Below are 16,733 nucleotides of genomic sequence, written 5' to 3' on the forward strand. Positions count from 1 at the left end.
GCCTCATGTCCAGAGCCTTCAAATTTCTCCTCTGAAACCTGGATATGTGTGTAACCAGAACGAGTCTCCTGCAAGCTGTTGAACTTCTTGATGTGTTGGGAATATTTTCTTACCCAGTCCTAATTCCTCTTCGTGCCCAGGAAATGGGAGAATGGCACCCAAGGAGAATCGAAAGGAGCCAAGGCACCTCAGAATGCTACATGAGTGGGTGAGATGGGTTCTCTGGGTGCCTACCCTCTGTGGGCTTTCTCCTGGCAGCCCAGTGGGCCCATTGCTTATCCATCTTTCTCCCAGTCTTGCCATGGTAGGCCTCTCTGCCTCCAGTCTCTACAGCACCTCCACCCCACCCCATAATGGCAGACTTGAGAGCACAGCTTCATCACGTCACTCCCTTGCTCAGACGTCTTCAATGGCTTCCTGTGTCCTTTAGGAACATTCCCAAGCTCTTGGCCCTCAAGGATATGGCCCAACCCCCTTCCTTGCCTGATTTCCCACTGCACCCCCAGTGGGTGTAATCCAATGAACTGTCCACACATACTCTGACCCTTTGCTTTTACTGCAGAGTCTCTTCTCCCCTGGAGTGCTCCTCCCTCAGCTCCACACATCTCAACCCTGCTGCCTTCCACTCACAGTTCCCTGCTGCCTCATGGACACAGGTTTCCCTGATGCCCCAACCGAGAAATCACCCTCCTCTCTCCAACTTCCCAACTCCTGCCACCACCAGGCCATCCTGTGATTAGAAAGCAGCCTTCCTTGGAGGAGTGGGGGACCTGAGCAGGGGAGCATTACCGCTACGAGCATCCTTTGGACTCAGTGCAACTGAGACAAGTGCTGTAATATCTGCCTTTGCTGGCTATTAACTACAATGGGGAATACACCTAGAAAACCTATTGGATGTAAGCAGAAAAAAAGCCAGCTCTTAAAGGGCCCATGCACAAATTCACCCATCTCAGAAAGCAACCTAAAATCACCAGAAAGAAAGGTGCACAGTCCTTTGGTGAAAAGAGACTCTGGGTGCATCTCAGTGAGAGGAGAGACCTCTCTAGGGACTGAGACATTGGCGGCAGCCATTATTGTGACCTAGTGCAGGTGTGCTGACACACAGGCTGGCAGACACCATTGGAGTTCTTCCCCTGACCTGTTAGCCCAGGGTCTGTCCCACCCACTCAAGTGCTGATTTAATCCAGCTCAGCCAGGACAGGCAGCCCACCCTAGGCACTGGTCACACCCAACAGCAAGCCCTCAAGCAGCTTGTCAGCCTGCATAGGCTGAGTGCCTCAATCCTCTGCAGGCAGGAGAGTGGATCTGCCTCTGTGGGGCAGGGCATGTGTGAGGAGCAGGTGGAGGATGCAGCATGGGGGACTCTGCAGTGGGGCGACTGGGTCCACTTCAATGGATCAAGATGTGTGCACAGGCCAAGACTGTGCATGTGACAGTGTATGTGGACTGTGGGCCATGGGGCTTATCAGTGGCAAAAGACCTGTGCTTCTCAAACAACCACATAGGGGATCGGTCCACCTTCCAAAGCCTGAAACAACTGAGTGGCCCCATGCTTGGGGCCAGACCCACTCAGCTGCAATCCTGAGAGAGCTGACAATAGCCTTGCAAGCTGGAGGCCTACAGCAATTGTAAGCCCATGAGCCTAGGAACCAGCCATGCTGGGGACTTACTCACTTAACAAAAAAACTGCTACATGAATGTGCTATTAGACCTTGCAGCCAATTGTGCTGGGGATCCCCAAACCCGATAAAGTAACTGAAGGGTCCATAGCAGACACACACAGCTGAGCATTACAACCAGCCAGCCAGGGGGACTGCCTAACCTCCCCAGGAACCTGCAGCAAGAGCAACCCTGCCACAGCAGAAGAACACACATAGCCCACACAGGGGTCACTCCTGAAACATTTGGAACTGATGATGAGAGGGAAGAACACTGCTGGGCTTCATAAGGCATCTCTTAGATAAGGTCACTTCTCCAAGATCAGGAGACATAGCTGACCCACCTAATACATAGATATAAGCACAGAGAATCAGGCAAAATGAGGAGGCAAAGGAATACATTCCAAGCAAAGGAACAAGACAAAACCCCAGAAAAAGAACTAAATGAAATAGAAATAATCTACCTGACAAAGAGTTCAAACAAAAACTCATAAGGATGTTCACTGGTCTTGGAAGAAGACTGGATGACCTCAGTGAGAACATCAACAAAGAATTGGAAAATATAAAAAAGAACCAATCAGTCATGAAAAATACAACACCAGAAATGAAAAATTCACTAGAGGGACCCAACAGCAGAGTAGATGATACAGAAAAACAGATCAGTGAGCTGAACAAAAGACTAGGGGAAGTCACCCAAGCTGAATAGATAAAAGAATTAAAAAGAATGAGAACAGTGTAAGGGAACTCTGGGACAACATCAAGTACACTAACATTCATAATAGGTGAAGCAGAAAGAGAAGAGAGAGACAAAGGGGCAGAGAATCTATTTAAAGAAATAATAGCTGAAAAATTCCCTAACATAAGGAAGGAAACAGACATCCAGGTACAGGAAGCACAGAGAGCACCAAACAAGATAAAATCAAAGAGACTCACACCAAGACACATTATAATTAAAATGTCCAAAATTAAAGATAAAGGGAGAATCCTAAAAGTTGTCAGAGAAAGGCAACAAATGACATACAAAGGAAACCCCATAAGGCTATCAGCTGACTTCTCAGCAGAAACCTTACAAGTTAGAAGGGAGTGGTAACATATGTTTAAAGTGCTGAAAGGAAAAAATCTACAGCCAAGAATACTCTACCTGACATGGTTATCATTCATAATGGATGGAGAGGGGGCCAGCCCTGTGGCCTAGTGGTTAAGTTCATATGCTCAGATTCAGTGGCCCAGGATTTCACCGGTTTGGATCCTGGGCACACAGATGGCACCGCTCATCAACCCATGTTGGGGCAGTGTCCCACATAGGACAATTAGAATATACAACTATGTACTGGGGGGGCTTTGGGGAGAAGAAGAAGAAGAAAAGAAGATTGGCAATAAATGTTAGCTCAGGTGCCAACCTTTAAAAAAAACAAAGAAAGAAAAGAATGGAAGGAGAGATAGAGTTTCCCAGACAAGCAAATATTAAAGGAGTTTATCACTAAGAAACCAGTTTTACAGGAAATGCTAAAGGGAATTATCTAATTGGGAAAAAGAAGACCACAAATAGGAAGAAGAAAATTACTTTTTTAAAAAAAGGCAATAAAATCATTGGTAAAGGCAAATATACAGTAAAGGTAGCAGATCAACCACCTATGAAGATAATATGAAGGTCAAAAGACAAAAGTACTAAAACTACCTGTTTGAATGATAAAAGGGTAATGGATGCACAAAATAGTAGGTTAGATATGATATCAAAAACATAAAAGGTGGGAGGAGGGGAGTAAAAGAGTGGAGCTTTTAGAAAGAAGTCAAACTAAAGAGACCATCAACTCAATATAGATTGCTATATACATAGATTATTATATATGGACTTTATGGTAATCATATACCAGAAACCTATAATAAATATACAAATAATTAAGAGAAAGGAACCCAAACACATTACTAAACAAAGCCATCAAACCACAAAGGAAGAGAGTGAGAGAAGAAGAAAGGAACAGAGGAAAACTACTAAAACACCAAGAAAAAAAGTAACAAAATAGCAGTAAGTACATATTTATCTATAGCTATTTTAAATGTCAATGGACTAAATGCTCCAACCAAAGTAATAGAGGGGCTGATTGGATTTAAAAAAACAAGACCCATACATATGCTGCAGACAAGAGTCACACTTCAGACCTAAAGACTCTCACAAACTGAAAGTGAAGGGATGGAAAAAGATACTCCATGCAAACGACAAAGAAAAGAAAGTGAGAGTAGCAATACTTAGTCAAAACAGACTTTAAAACAATAACTGTAAGGGGGCTGGCCCCGTGGCCGAGTGGTTAGGTTCGCGCGCTCTGCTGCAGGTGGCCCAGTGTTTCGTCGGTTCGAATCCTGGGCGCGGACATGGCACTGCTCGTCAGACCACGCTGAGGCAGCGTCCCACATGCCACAATTAGAGAGGAACCCACAACGAAGAGTATACAACTATGTACCGGGGGGCTTTGGGGAGAAAAAGGAAAAAATAAAATCTTAAAAATAAATAAATAAATAACTGTAAGAAAGTGAAAAAGAAGGACACTACATAATGATAAAGGGAACAATCCAACAAGAGGATATAACGCTTGTAAATATCCATGCACCCAACATAGGATCACCTAAATATATAAAGGAATTACTAACAGACCAAAAGGAGAAATAGACAGTAACACAATAATAGTAGGGGACTTTAACACTCCACTTACACCAATGGATAGATCATCCAAACAGAAGTTCAAGAAGGAAACACTGGCCTTAAATGACAACATTAGACCAGATGGACTTGATAGATATACATAGAACATTCCACCCAAAAACCGCAGAATACCCATTCTTTTCAAATGCACATGGAACACTCTCCAGGATTGACCACATATTAGGCCATAAAACAAGTCTCAATAAATTTAAGAAAATTGAAATAATACCAAGCATCTTTTCTGACCACAATAGTATGAAACGAGAAATCAACTACAGTAAGAAAATCAGAAAAGACACAAATATGTGGAGATTAAACAAATGCTACTGAACAACAACTTGGTCAATGAAGAAATCAAAGGAGAAATCAAAAAATACCTGGAGATGAATGAAGATGAAAATACAACATGTGAAAATCTATGGGATACAGCAAAAGCAGTTCTAAGAGGGAAATTTATAGCAATACAAGCCTAGCTCAACAAACAAGAAAAATCTCAAATAAACAATCTAACAGTGCACCTAAAGGAACTGGAAAAAGAAGAACAAACAAAGCCCAAAATCAGTATAAGGAAGGAAATAATAAAAATCAGAGCAGAAAAAAATGTAATAGACTAAAAAACAATAGAAATAATCAATGAAACCAAGAGTTGGTTGTTGGAAAAGATAAACAAAATTGACAAACCTTTAGCTAGACTCACCAAGAAAAAATGAGAGAAGGCTCAAATGAATAAAATCAGAAATGAAAGAGGATAAATTACAACAGACACCTCAGAAACACAAAAGATTATAAGAGAATACTATGAAAAGCTATACACCAACAAATTGGATAACCTAGAAGAAATGGATAAATTCTTAGAATCATACAACCTTCTAAAACTGAATCAAGAAGAAATAGAGAATTTGAATAGACCAATCACCAGTAAAGAGATCGAAACAGTAACCAAAAACCTCCCCCAAAATAAAAGTCCAGGATCAGACGGCTTCCCTGGTGAATTCTACCAAATATTCAAAGAAGACTTAATGCCTATCCTTCTCAAACTCTTCCAAAAAATTGAAGAGGAGGGGAAGCTTCCTAACTCATTCTGCAAAGCCAACATTATCCTGATACCAAAACCAGACAAGGACAACACAAAAAAGGAAAATTACAGGTCAATATCACTGATGAACATCAATGCAAAAATCCTCAACAAAATACTAGCAAATTGAATACAACAATACATTAAACAGATCATGCATCATGATCAAGTGGGTTTCATTCCAGGGATGCAGGGATGGCTCAACATCTGCAATTTAATCAACGTGATACACCACATTAACAAAATGAAGACTAAAAATCACATGATCCTCTCAAGAGATGCAGAGAAGGCATTTGATAAGATACAGCACCCATTTATGATTTTAGAAAAAAACCTCTGAATAAAATGGGTATAGAAGGAAAGTACCTCAACATAATAAAGGCCATATATGGCAAATCCACAGCTAATGTCATTATCAACAGAGAAAAACTAAAAGCTATCCATCTAAGAACAGAAACTAGACAAGGATGCCCACTTTCGCCACTCTTGTTTAACACAGTACTGGAAGTCCCAGCCAGAGCAATCTGGCAAGAAAAAGAAAATAAAAGGGATCCAAACTGGAAAGGAAGAAGTGAAACTGTCACTATTTGCAGGTGACATGATTATATATATATATAACCCTAAAGAATCCACCAAAAAACTTTTAGAAATAATAAACGAATATGGTCAAGTTGCAGGAGACAAAAATCAACATACAAAAATCAGTTGCATTTCTATACACTAACAATGAAGTAGCAGAAAGAGAAATTAAGAATACAATCTCATTTATGATTGCAACAAAAAGAATAAAATGCCTATGAATAAACTTAACCAAAGAGGTGAGAGATCTGTACACTGAGAACTATAAAACTTTGTTGAAAGAAATTGAAGAAGACACAAAGAAATGGAAAGATATTCCATGCTCTTGGATTGGAAGAATTAACATAGTTAAAATGGCCATACTTCTTAAAGCAATGTACAGACTCAATGAAATCCCTATCAAAGGTCCAACAACATTTTTCACAGAAATAGAACAAAGAATCCTAAAATTTATATGGAACAACAAAAGACCCCAAATAGCCAAAGGAATCCTGAGAAAAAAGAACAAAGCTGGAGGTATCACACTCTCTGATTTCAAAATATACTACAAAGCTATAGTAATCAAAACAGCATGGTACTTGCACAAAAACAGACACACAGATCAACGGAACAGAATCGAGAGCCCAGAAATAAACCCACACATTTATGGACAACTAATTTTCAACAAGGGAGCCAAGAACATACACTGGAGAAAGGAAAGTCTGCTCAATAAATGGTGTTTGGAAAAGTGGACAGCCACATGCAAAAGAAAGAAAGTAGACCACTATCTTACACCATGCACAAAAATCAACTCAAAATGGTCTAAAGACTTGAATGTAAGACATGAAACTTCCAGAAGAAAACATAGGCAATACGCTCTCTGACACTGGCCTTTGCAGAATATTTTCAAGGATGATGTCTGACCAGGCAAGGGAAACAACAGAAAAAATAAACAAATGAGACTACATCAAGCAACCTTCTGCACAGCAAAGGAAACCATCAACAAAACAAAAAGACAACCTAGCAATTGGGAGAAGATATTTGCAAACTATATATCAGATAAGGAGTTAATATCCAAAATATACAAAGAACTGATACACCTCAACACAAAAAACCAACAACCCAATTTAAAAATGGGCAAAAGATCTGAACAGACATTTCTCCAAAGAAGATATGCAGATGGCCAACAGGCACATGAAAAGATGTTCAATATCATTAACTGTGAGGGAAATGCAAATCAAAACTACAATGAGGTATCACCTCACTCCGGTCAGAATGGCTGTAATTAACAAGACAGGAAACAATAAGTGTAGGAGAGGATGTGGAGAGAAGGGAACCCTCATACACTGCTGGTGGGAGTGCAAACTGGTGCAGCCACTATGGAAAACAGTATGGAGATTCCTCAAAAAATTAGGAATAGATCTACCATATGATCCAGCTATTCCAGTGCTGGGTATTCAGCCAAAGAACATGAAAACGCAAATGCATAAAGATACATGCACCCCTATCTTCATTGCAGCATTATTCACAATAGCCAAGACTTGGAAGCAACCTAGGTGCCCATCAAGGGAGGAATGGATAAAGAAGATGTGGTATACATGCACAATGGAATACTACTCAGCCACAAAAAAGGATGAAATCTTGCCATTTGTGACAACATAGATGATGGACCTTGAGGGTATTATTCGAAGTGAAATAAGTCAGAGGGAGAAAGTCAAATACCATATGATCCCACTCATAAGTAGAAGATAAAAACAACAACAAACAAACACATAGCAACAGAGATTGGATTAGTGGTTATCAGAGAGGAAGGGGGGAGGGAGGATGGTGAAAGGGGTGTTTAGGTATGTGTGTGGTGATGGATTGTAATTAGTCTTTGGGCGGTGAACATGATGCAATCTACATAGAAATCAAAATATAATGACATACACCTGAAATTTATATAATGTTAAAAACCAATGTTACTGCAATAAAAATAAATCAAGCAAGCAGCCACTACCAGCACGTGATGGCACTTGGCAGTTTTCAATACTGCCTCCACACTTGATCTCACTTAGTTATTACACCAGGTGTGCAGCATTAGGATCATCCCCACGTGCAGGTGAGGGGGAGCCTGGGAGGGACAGTCACTCACGCGTGGACACGGTTTGTGGAGTCAATGAGAACAAAAGTGTGCATTTTGTAATTCCCAAATCTGGCGATTTTCCTCAGTACCGACTGCCTTATGCATCTCTTTCTTCCTTGTGTTATCCTCACTCATGAATACGCTTCATCGTTCTCATTCCAGTATTTCCTCAATTCTAAGTTTCTATCAATAGTAAAAGGCCACAATTATCTAATTAATGTTTTGGGGGCGGGGATAGCATCACATAAAATACACACGTCAAAAACGAGACGATTCAGACTCTTTAAATTGTGTCAGAAAAGAAGAACTTCTGGGGAGGAAGGTGATATTTTAGCTGGTGATGGTGGGGGATCCCTTCCGCAAAGGGAAGCAGTAGGATCACTTTCTAGCGGGGTAGCCACCCCGCCCTCAGCCTTTCCCAAGCGGGAGCCAATATGGTAAACGCGTCATTTGCAGAATGAAATGCTTCCCGGAGACGGGTGTATGAAAGGAAAAACTAAAATAAAATAATAAGACTGTGTTCTGATCGCAGGGTAGTGCCCCTGGTTTGTCTGGGTTTTTTTCCTTTGACTACCTGGACATTTGTCCGCCCTGATTCTCCAGGCCTTTTCTCACCCCGCGCCGTCCTCAAAGACTGTGGCAACCGCCCTGCGCAGCTGCAGCGCATGCGCTGTATGAGCCGCACCCGCACGCGGGTGGGAGCCTCAGGACCCTGCGCAGGCGCGGGGCGCTGTGTTGCTCAGTGTTCCCATCCTGGACTGCAGGCCCTTCTGCATCGCTGCCCGCCTGCCGCTCCTAAAGGATGCCCATTCTCAGGGCAGAGCACGGGGCGGGTTGGGGGGCGCCGGTGGGAGCTGCAGGTCGCCAAGGCCTCTCTGTTATAGCATCTCCCAGCCCGCCGCCTTCTGCAGGTGGGGCCCCTCTCCTTGATCTGGTCCGCTCTCAAAGGGAGGACGGGAGAGCCCTGTGGGCTCCCAGTAGCGTGTTTCAGCATTATCAACTCCTGATACGCCCTCGCCCACCTCCATGACTCAGTTTCTTCAGGTGTGTGTATCTCTTTCTATTTAGTGCATATCCTTTAAAAAGCTGTTATTGGAGTGCTACTTGCCAATTTTATTATTATTGTATTGCAAACATAAAAATCAAGTATCTCCCCTTTCTTGAATACCACTTTTCACATCAAAGTGTATTTTACTTGTAATTGATGTATGTATAAGTAGTTTCCTTGCATTAATCATCCAGCCTCATATAATAAACGTATTTTTTTATGCTGCCCTTTTCCTTAAATTATCAGGTTTAATGACCAAGAAGCACTCTCTTCCTCGATGGTCCTTAATTGACTCTCTCACTCCCTAATAATGGGTGCTCTGCTGTTGTGCAGGATGCTGGAAGAAAGGATCCGGGTGCAACCATTTTGCTGGCTGTGAATCATCTGTGAAGATGAATTCTCAAAAGAAGGATTAACTATTTGCCAAAAGGGAAGAGCAGTTTTCACACTTCTCTCCAGCAGTGTCGCTTCCTCAGCTCCGTCACGGTCGAGTTGCCCAATGCAAAGTGCACAGGCTTTAACATCAAGTGAACTATGTTCAAATCTCAGCTGAGTCACTTACTGTCTGAGGGTGAAGGACCTTCATCCTCTGAGCCTCCATTTTCTTGTCTGTAGAATGGGAGTAATGAAACTGACCTCAGTGTGGGGATTAAGTGAGGTTACACATACCAGGACCCCGGCCAGTGTCTGGTTTATTCTAAGTACTAAATCCATTCTTCTTACTATTCCTACTTTCTTTCTCCTTGGAATTATTTGGGACAGGTAGCTTTTCACTTCTCGAATTTCCCATCCTTCTTGAACTGTGTTCTCCACAAAAGCCTCTGGCCGTGAAACAAGAGGTATCATCGCTCTGCAGGATGGCTGCCCAACAGAAATACGAAGCCAGCCACAAATTCAAGCCACATGTGTAATTTTAAAGTTTTTGGTAGCCCCGTTAAAACAGTAAAAAATGAATAAGCTAAGTTAATTAAACCTATTTATTTAGATATATTTTTAAATATATTTTGTTTAACCCAATATATCCAAAATATTATCACTTCGACATTGAATCAATATTTTTGAGTATTAATGAGATATTTTACTTTTTTTCTGTTGTAGTATCTTTGACATCTAATGTGCGTTTTACACTTAGAGCACGTCTCAGTTTAGACTGGCACATTTCAGGAGCGGCTATGGGCCACCATGTTAGCACAGGTCTAGACTTGGAGACAAGCTTTTAACAGGTGCTTCAAATGGCGCCATCAGCCAAGGCCTTGGTCGTGTTGCCTGGAGCCATCGTTTCAGATGCAAAATACAGGTGCATTTTGATGGTTATCAGCCCTTGGAGGGAGATAACAAATGCAGGGCCCTAGGTGTAGATAACTGGGTGGCAGCTCTATGAACATCGAGTTCATCATCCCCCTTTCCCCCTGCACAAGACATCTCCCCTCTCCCTAGGTGGTCAAGCTGTCGCGCTTTTCTACTATGAAGGTCACATGAGGGCAGGGGGTGTCACAACTTCGTTTCTCCACTTGATGTCTAATACTGTCTAACAGCATCTCCATCTTTATAGATTCAAATCTATATTCTGGAATAACCAGCACCTTGCAAATGTGCTCCCTCTGCCCTCGACCCAGCTCAGTAAATGTCCACTCCATTCTCCCTGTCCCTCTGGGGTCATTTTTAACTTCTCTCTCTCTGACTCTACACTTACGTCATCATCAAATCCACATTCAAACGGTATCTAGAATCTCACCAATCTGACGACCTCTCATTATCTCTACCACTATCACTGTGGGGCCGCCACCGTGCCCTCCAGCCGGGATTGTTACCACAGCCTCTTAACTGATAGTCTTGCTTCTTCTTTTGCCACCCATGGAAGAGCTAAAATAATTCTTCTTTAAAATACAAGCAGACGTCAGCAAGAGTAAAAAACCCCATATTTTAATGGTAATTGAAATGATATAAAAACACAAACCACCTAGGAATAAATCTCGGCAAAATATGCACTACTTTTATGAAGAAAAGTATAAAATTTTGTTTAAATACTTTCAAGAAGACCTAATAAATGAGGAGACAAGCCATGCTCATGATTTGGAGGAGTCGTTTTCCTAAAGATAGCACTTTTCTCCAAATTCAAAGCTGAATGCAGCTTTTTCGTTGAACCTGAGAAGCTGATCCCAACGTTCACATGAAGGGAAAAAGTACCAAGAACGTCAGGACAGAATGGAAGAAGAAGGAAAAGATGAGAAGACTCTGCCCAGATATCAGCGTTTACTATAAGCCTGTAGTTGATAAGATTATATAGTACTGACAAAGGGAAAAACAAGGTGACAGAATAGTGAGCCCAGAAGCAGACCACACATACAGAAGAACTCGATTTACAGCAGAGCTGTTGGACGTCCGTGGCTAAAGAACGGCCTTTTTAATTAATGGGGCTAAGACTCCTAGTTATTGGTATGGGAAAAACAAAATAAAATAAAATATTAGTGCCTATCTTGCATCATACAGAAAAAGCATTTCTAGGTGGCACTGAAGACCTAAATGAGAAAGGAAAATTATTTTTAATATTTTGAATAATGTAAGAGAATCATTTTATGACTTTATAGTGGAGGAGAATTTCTTAGACAACATGTGACAAGTGTGTGTCGTAAAGGAACGTACGGATAAATTAAGCTCATTGGAAATTAAGAAATTTAGTCATTAGTAGAAATCACAAAGAACATAAGGAGACAAGGCACAAACAAGAGAAAAAACATTTACAAAATATGCAAGTAACAAAGGATTAATATCCAAATATATATTAAATTACAGAAAATCAGTGGGATGAAAAACAGATGACCCCATAAAGAAATGGGCAAAAGATGTGAATAGGAAAAGGATTCCAGAATGGCCAATAAGCATCTAAAAAGATGCCCAACCTTAGTAATTCAGGAAATGCAAATTAAAAACATAGATAGCTTTTCATTTTCACTGGACTGAAAAAAATTAAAACTCCACCAATTTGAAATGTTAGTGGGGACGTGTAGCAAGGAATTCTTGCACGCACGCCCCAGGGTACACGTCCAGGGAGAGTCCTAGCCACATGCACAGGGGCTAGAGCCCCTGGCAGCTTGTAATAGAAAAAAACAAAAAACCGAGAAATATCACAAGCGCCCATCAGCAGCGAGCTGGAGAAGTATACTGAAATATATTCATATATAACAGAATACTATACAGCGGTCGACATGAATGACTTAGAGGCACACGCAACAATATCAGGGAATTTCAGAAACATAATTTTGAGCAAATTAAGCAAGTCTTAAAGAAATATTCAGTTCCTATTTGCAAAGTTCAAAAGCATGCGAAACTAAATAACACAAATTTAGCGATTAAAACATACGAGGTGAAACTGTAAGGGAAAGCTAAGGAACGGTCAGTCTCAGATGCAGCACAAGAGTTTTCCCTGACGAGAGGGAGAAGTGCAAGAAGACGGAGGGATTCAAAGATGCTGATGATCTCTAAAAAACCACTAAGACGGCGGCTCACAGCGTTTATGTTATTTTTATCCCTTATACCCTACACTTTTTCTAAATTTTCTTTTCCATCTATTCAACATTTAAAAGCTTCCAAGTCTGGAGGAGTACAGCCCAGGTCCTCTCGCTGGACAGGAAGGCCCTCCCTGACCTGACCCCAGCCCATCCTTGTCTGGCCGGGTCACCTGGTGCCCCCTCAGCCCTCTCTGCCACGCTGGCCTCTGCCAGGCCTCCTCCTCTGCACCCGGCCTTCTCCGTTCCCCCACCAAGAACGCTTCTCAGAAACCCACATGGCTCAGGCCCTCCCTCCCTTCCTTCGGTCTCCACCCAGAAGGTGCATTCATTCCCCAGCCTCCGGCCCCCCACCCTACCCCCTGCTTTCCATCTTACTTCAGCCCACAGCACCAAGTACCACCGACCCCTGCTCCCTGACCCTGTCACCTTCAGCCATGCCTGGCAGAACATGGCTCTTGATAAATATTTGTTGAATGATTAAATGGATGACTATGCAGAAAATCATATTAAAATCGAAGCATTCCACGGAAAGGACGATACATGAAATCCTTAGTTACCGGATGAACTTCTCATGCTTCGGGGAGGTTTGGACAAAGAATTGGTTCCGTGTTCTATAACGTGCCATTTCAGGGGGGAGAAGAGCAAATTCTCCATGAGCAAGGTGGTTCCTGCTTATGCAGAAAATGTCGGGGTTTCTAAGGTTCAATGTGGTAATTCACTGGCGGAAGGTGAGGCCCGAAGAGGCACCTACTTACCAGACCCCCAGGAGTGACCACAGGGCCAGGACAGACCAGCTCTCTTGGTGACCAGTCTGAGGCAGCCCCCACTGCTCGGCACCCTTCAGAGGCCTACACAGGGCCTGGGCAGGGGAGCCCACAGTCGGTCCCTCTCTCCATCCATGGAAATCGGCACAGACAGGCTGGTGTCCAGTCTCTCCCGGGTATAGCAGGCCACCTTTCTCAGGAAAATCGTGGGAAAGGGCTTGACCCGAGGTAGGAGGATGAGGAACAGAGGTGGAAACCGGCCTGGCTGGGCAAACCCCAACAGTGACAGACACCCCAGCAGACCCAGGCAGCAGAGTGGCCCTGACCACGCACGCACACCGCCCACCCTGCACACACTTCCTGCTCCTTGCTCACCTCCTCTCCCGCATCCACAAACCCAGATCAGGCACCGGTGGTCATGTGCTCCCAAGCTTAGCTGTCCAGGAAGCACCCCCCCATGTCCCAACAGATACGACTCCCATGTCCACCTCTGGCCTGGCCTGGCCTGGCCAAGAGCAAGATGACCTACCCGGAGGTGTGGCAGTCAGGGCCTGCAGACGTCAGACAGCGTGGGTGCCCCCATAGCTGGCCACAGCCCCCCAGGCTTGGAGGAGGAGAGCTCAGCCCAGCATCGTCAGTCTTCAACTGCGTTTCGCTATGAATCACTGGAGCTGGGGCTCTGCTCATTTCCTGGAGAAAGCAGAAGTGGAGACTTGGCAGATGCCTGATTCTGCCCACTCCCCAGCCATCAGCAGAACCCCCTGAGTTCTGGCGGGTGGTGGGTGACTCGGGCCCTGCAGCGAGGCCCCCTAGGGCAGGTCACTCAGGGGTCAAGCAGGGCTGGGTGGGGCTGAGGACAAAGAGGAAATAGTGGACAAAGAAGCTGGCCCTGTGCTATCAGGCTGGACTTTTCCTTTCTTCCTTGGTCGCACGTGTCCTCACTGAGCCTCCGAGAAATGAGGATGATAATGCCGTTTAGGTGAATTTGATTAGAGGTGTGTCTAAAGTGCCATCATGGACATTGCATGGGCTCATCAGCCCCTCCCCGCCAGGTCCAGAGAAAGCTTCTCATGTGGATTCCTTCCTCTTCCCTCTTCATCCCTAACTTGCACCACGGATCAAGGGAGTCCTTTAAGGTCAGATGGTCAAGACCGGGTCTTGATGAAAGGAAAGTTGAAGTCATAGAATGACGTTCTCGGAAACTCAGTATCAAAGTTTTCTTGCCCTTGAGTATATTAGATTGAATCATTTCATCTCATCTATCCATAACATCCTCGACGTAGGACCACCCAGGATAGCCATTCAAACACAACGCCTCCCTGTGCCACATGGGCAGGAGCAGTGGGTAGCACGAACGCCTGGTCCTTAAAGCTAGCTCACCTGTTCCTAGCTCACAGCCAGCTACTGTTTATGAGGAACTATAAGTGGGAGGCAACACCATTGGTCACGGGAGGCAGAAAGGCTCTGAAATTGGTTCAAAGATGAAATCAATGTTTGTAAGCAAAGCTCAGCTCTCGCCAATGCGAATCTGCTGGTAGACGGCAGCCAAAATAGAAGGCTGGTCCAGCTTAAGCACTGGTCCACATGCCCATGCTGAGCCCATGCCACTCCCCAGCAGGAGTCAGAGGTACCAACATCCCTGCTTGAGTTTTCACTTCTCATCCACTGTCCATGGGTAGAAAGGATGCTAGAGGAAGCTGGCAGGGTGTGGCACATCGGGGGTCACCCCAAGACAGGCAATGGGATGTGCAACAGCACAAGAATCACCTCGTTGAGCCAGAATGAGCTCCAATTTCTTTTTATTTTTTAAAGGTGTGCTTTTTGATGAGGCAGATTGGCCCTGAGCTAACATCTGTTGCCAATGTTTCCTTTTTTTTTCTCCCCAAAGCCCCAGTACATAGTTGTATATCATGGTTGTAAGTTATTCTAGTCCTTTTCTGTGGGACACTACCACAGCATGGCTTGATGAGCAGTGTGTAGGGCAGTGTCCAGGATCCAAACCCGTGAACCCCAGGCCACTGAAGCAGAGTGCGCGAACTCAATCACTATGCCCCATGGCCAGCTCCCTCCAATTTCTTTTAAAGCAATGATTTAAAATCCATGGTTGTACTATTTCTGAGATCCCTTGTGCTATAGAATGTGTCCCATTATGGGAGAAAATGTTAATTTTCTTGGCAGCTGGTACAAGACTCTTTCCTAGGAAGAGACCTGTTTTTGTTGACTAAGGACGATAGGTTAGTTGAGGCTGGATCCTAGGTTGAAAATCTGGGTTGAAATTCTCAGTACTGTACTAAGACAATTAACATCTTCAAACTTAAGAAAACCTGCCTCTTATGTGTGGAATGGAACTAATGCAACATTGTAAGGAACAAATAAAGTAATATTTGCAAGAGGGTTTTTAAACACTAAAAGGGGCTGGACAATGTGGGTTGTTGTTATTGAGAGAGTTGCCAGTGCTAAGAGACTGAAGCCACCAGGGCGGCTATGAACTGCTCACGTAAATGTGTATTTTTGTTTAGGGGAAATGTGAGATTCTGTGATTTTTTTTTAGATGTCCGAAAATAGCATTTATACTTCTGCTTCCAGTTATCACAGCATAACTAGTACACGACATACCTCTCCATTGAAAGTAACTCTAAAATAGGAGAAAAATATAAGACAACTGTTTTTAGGCATTGGATAGCAAGCAGCACGAGTCTGTGATCCTTGGGATGAGAAAAGTACATAGGATGAGCCCCACCATTGCCCTGGTTTTCTTCCTATAGGTACTTTCCCACTGTGCTGCAGGAAAGTGGAACCCCAGGGGCAATAATCTCTCTGAACTGAAAAGGTGTAAGTCAGAGAGTTCTAGGCTTCTGAAGGGACTGGAATTTCCAGGATGGGGTCCTAAGAAGAGTGCGTTTTGTGGGAATTTGTTGTGTGTGTTCTTGGCCTGTGCATCACAGGATGAGACTCCAAGAGACCTGCTCCACGGCTGAGAACGGAGTGGAGGTAACAGAGGTTGGGCAGTATTAAGGATGCTGGAGTTCCATCCCATCCAGAATGGAGAGCCCTCACTGAGCAGCCTGGGATTTTATCTTACACCTAGAAAGCTCCACCTGAGAAATAAGAACCACCCCCTAGAATGGGAGCCACGAACTAGGAACAAGTTCAAGATTGAAATAGAAAAGTCCTTAGAAAGAATAAAAGCAAGTCTGGCAGAACTGAAAGGATATTCCAGTAAATTAACTGCTAACCAGAACAAAACATCATCCTTTAAAGGAAGAAAACATAATGCAACATCCTTTCAGTGTAACAT

At 43.5% G+C, this 16,733-nt stretch overlaps 1 protein-coding gene across 6 annotated transcripts in view; it reads right to left on the reverse strand.

Annotated features, from left to right (window-relative positions):
• The window catches only part of WDFY4 (WDFY family member 4), a 299,923-nt gene extending 285,810 nt beyond the window's left edge, over positions 1-14,113 (reverse strand). The window contains exon 1 of one of the 6 annotated variants that reach the window (XM_023648250.2): positions 13,965-14,113. The gene's annotated coding sequence lies outside the window, so the exon portion shown is untranslated. Of the gene's footprint in view, positions 1-13,426; positions 13,784-13,810 lie in introns of those variants that run through there. The other 5 variants (XM_023648246.2, XM_070264996.1, XM_070264992.1 and 2 more) reach the window with 5 other exon arrangements.
• Between the last annotated feature and the right edge of the window lie 2,620 nt (positions 14,114-16,733).

This window comes from Equus caballus, chromosome 1, assembly GCF_041296265.1.
Source record: "Equus caballus isolate H_3958 breed thoroughbred chromosome 1, TB-T2T, whole genome shotgun sequence".
Lineage (NCBI taxonomy): Eukaryota > Metazoa > Chordata > Mammalia > Perissodactyla > Equidae > Equus > Equus caballus.